General features: G+C 42.0%; 1 pseudogene; it reads left to right on the plus strand.

The window, feature by feature from the left end:
- Nucleotides 1-2,785: 2,785 nt before the first annotated feature.
- Nucleotides 2,786-3,726, plus strand: LOC137166355 (olfactory receptor 4E1-like; annotated as a pseudogene).
- The last annotated feature ends 231 nt before the right edge of the window (nt 3,727-3,957 follow it).

Genomic DNA, 3,957 nt, shown 5'->3' on the forward strand with positions numbered 1-3,957 from the left:
GAGCCAGGATATTGCAGCATATGACTAAAACAACAAAACTCTGCAGAGCAGCAAAACTTTCCCCTTGAACTGGAAAGCAGCAGCCTGTGTCCCCATTTCTGGTGCAGGACTACACCAGACACGAAATTTGCCAGGAGTTCCTCATGTTGCTGTCTCCCTGTAAGTCATTCTTTATTACTTTGGAGAAGAGCAGCAGGGTGCATTCACTGCCAAATTACTCCTGTTTCATGTTAGATTTACACCAGCTGAAAATCTGGCCCAATAGCTTTGTTCCATTAATCTCCATACCTGACTGACAACTGCATGACTCCAGTTTTACACCAGCATAACTGCACTGAAATCATTTTTCGTCTGCACCGGGGAACCCTTTGCAAGGGCTCCAGCGGGATAAAGTGTCGTGGGTTTCAGTGTAATTTACAACCTGTTTAAGGTCACTTTAGGATACCAGATGTATCTAAAGAGGCTCTGATGTAAATGAGAATTAGGCCCAGTTTGGCTGAAATAGAATTACACCAGGGTAAAAACTGGAGTAATGTAGCTGTGACTCCAACTGTCTATTTGGAGATCATCAGTACAATAATAGTGGGAGAGAAACTGACTTGAATTTGACATCACAGAACAGTGACCTATTTACCCCACTTGCAGGGCTGGCTGCACCAACGCCAGTGGTGATATCACTAGCTTATCCGAGCTGGGAGTGTGCCCTTCGACTCCCCTGGAGCTACAGACAATTGACACCAGTGCGGGCTCTGTTCTTTACAATTAGTGATTTATTAGATGAAAAAGAACTGCTGTCCTTAGAGTCATTTTTTTTTTTTCATTTTCTTTTTTTTTCTTTCTTTTGAAGCCGTGAACATGTTGGACCAGGTTCTCAGCTGGGACAAATCAGCACAGCTCCCTCGACTCTGAAGGAGTGACCCTGGTTTACAACAGCTGGCCCAAAGATCTCGAATGCAAGAATTTTCTTCAAAAAACTGAGGTGGAGTGGGTAGCTTAAATTACCAGCTAATGGCTTTGTTTTGGCAGAATTTTATTTTTAGTTTTTATAATTTTGATAGATAATATTGATGTTTATTTTTGATATTTTTTCTAATTTTTATCCATTTAAATCTTCACAGTTGCAGGAAATTATGGGGGGTTCAGACAATTATTTATAGACCGTAGACAATGAGATTAAAAAAGTTAAAGCGTTATAACCATAAAAATGCATTATGAACATCACGTCAAAATATACAGAGTAAATATCCTTAAATGAAACTGTGATAAGTTCTTAAACAGCATTTTTCTTACTTTGCCTAGCTGTAAATTTCAATTATCGTCAATGGAAATATTTTTCATTGGTTTGTGTATGTATAGTGAAATAGATATTTACCAATGTTTACCGATAAAAATCTAATAGTTTCACACCTGATTATAAGGCATGTTTTATTTAGTGCTGAGTGGATAATATATTTTTTTCTGATTGATTGCAATTTCATAAAGTAAAAAAATCATGGAGAACAACACAATTTTCAGTGAATCAAAAAGTGAAAAGAAATTAAGTTGGGGTCAAACAAAATGTTTGTTTAGACAAGTGACTTGATGCATTTCCATTTCAACCGTTTTTATATATTTTAGAGGATATTTTTAAATAAAAAGTAATTTAGATTTTTTCAGAACTTTTTTTAACAAACAATTTGGTGAAATCAGCACAAAGTCACAAAATGTTTTGGTGTAATCAAATCTAGATTTTTCACCAATAAAAAAATCAGCCAAAAAATTCACCTTGCTGTAATTTTATTAAACTGCAGTGTATTGGAGACGGACTTTGCTGTTAGTATTTTACATTTTCATATGGATTGGGGGATGGAAGAGAACCCTTGCAGAGGGGAACTGAAATGGGGAAGCAATGTGATTCTAGTGGTTAGAGGGCTAGGACTCAGGAAACCTGGATTCTATTCCCGATTCTACTACTGATCTCGGGCAAGTCACTTCCCTTCTCTGTTCGTCAGTTTCCCACCACCACCATTTCTTGCCTCTTTCGACTGTGAGCTCTTCAGGGAAAGTACCACATCTCGCTGTGTGTCTGTGTAGTGCCTGGCACTAAGGGGCATTAACAGCAGTGAAGGGCTGTCAAGACAACCATTGCACCTTTGCTCTCTACTACAGCTGAGTGAATAACTGACTTGAAAAATCCAAAATACTTTCATTGTTGATTGACTAAAAATGGTATTTTACCAGTTTTTCCCCACTGAAACAAAAACCAGAAAAAATTAATTTCAGGGTGAACAATATATTTTGTTTGAATGTTTTGTTCTGTTTTGTTTCGTTTTGGGGTGTGTTTTTTTATTATTTTTTTTCTTTCTTTGTGTAAATACATTGAGCTAAACTTTAAATGAAACATCATTTTGAAACATAACACTTTTGCTTCAAAAAGTCAAAGTAAAACATTTTTATTTTTTCTAATATTTTGCCTTCTTTTTATGTGAAACAATTCACCAAATCTGAACCAAATTCATGATTAGCTTCTGTCTGCCTCAACTGCGTTTTACAGTGAATAAACTATTCCTCCAAAAACTTTCACCCAGCTCTACTTCATGAATATGAAGATGCCACACAGACACCATTGGGTATCGAATTACCATGTTTATTAACTATATACAAACCTACAAGGTCTAGCTAACTATCTCTGTTCTGGTGGCTTCTTCAACAGAAGAAAGGCAGCCCCACTGGAAGGCTCTGAAACTATTTAAAGGGGATCCTACCCAATTCCCATAACAATTTCCTCTCCCCTCTAGGAACAAAAATGGGAGAGGTGGTGACCCTGAATCAGACCAAAGTGACTGAGTTCATACCGTTGGGACTCTCCTCCAACCCAGAGACACAGCTGATCCTCTTCATCGTCTTCCTGACCATCTACCTGCTAACCTTGGCTGGGAATATCCTTATCATGGTCACCATTGTCCACGACCGGTGCCTCCACACACCCATGTACTTCTTCCTCTGCAACCTCTCCTTCATCGATGTGTGCCACGCCTCCGTCACTGTGCCCAAGATGCTGGCCAACTTCCTGTCAGCAGAGAAGACCATCTCTTTCGGGGGTTGTGTGGCACAGATGTTCTTCTTCCACCTTTTCACATGCACGGAGATCTTCCTGCTCACTGTCATGGCCTATGACCGCTACGTGGCCATCTGCAACCCCATGCACTACCTCACCGTCATGAACCACAAGGTCTGCTTGCTGCTGGCTGCTGCTGTGGGGCTTGGTGGGGCCGTTCACGTCTTAGCCTTGACCGGCATGACCATCAAGCTGCCATACTGCGGGCCGCAGGAGACAGACAACTTCTTCTGTGACGTGCAGTCATCAGGCTGGCCTGTACCGACACCTACATCATCGAGGTGCTCATCATCTCCAACTCAGGGCTCATCTCCGTGGTCTGCTTCGTGGTGCTGGTGGCCTCCTACGGCGTCATTCTGGTCTCGCTAAGGAATCGATTCTCCGAGGGGAAGCGCAAGGCGCTCTCCACCTGCACTGCCCACCTGACAGTGGTGGCACTCTTACTGGGCCACTGCATCTTCATCTACTCCCGCCCATCCACCAGCTTCTCCGAGGACAAGGTGGTGTCCGCGTTTTTCACAGCCATCACTCCATTGCTGAACCGCATTATCTACACCCTGAGGAATGAGGACAGGAAGCGGGTGATCAGCAATCTATGTGGGAGGAAGGTGGATGCAGAGGAGAACTAGAGCCTGGACTTCAGGAAGGGTTGTGTCCTAGGAGAAGCTCCCTGATTTGCCCCATTGCGGAACATGGTGCTAATTTATCATGGCAGTGACTATGCTGCTACTTGTCTCCATGTGTTGGTAGTGACAATCCTGATGCCATGATCCTTGGCTCTCAGACCTCTGCAGGGCTCATCGGTTGAGCTTTGAACCCACTAAGCTGGGACTAGTTGACCTTTTTTCAGCCAAAACATT

This window comes from Emydura macquarii, unplaced genomic scaffold, assembly GCF_026122565.2.
Source record: "Emydura macquarii macquarii isolate MOO-44397 ecotype Brisbane River unplaced genomic scaffold, CSIRO-AGI_Emac_v2 contig_2840, whole genome shotgun sequence".
Classification (NCBI taxonomy): domain Eukaryota; kingdom Metazoa; phylum Chordata; order Testudines; family Chelidae; genus Emydura; species Emydura macquarii.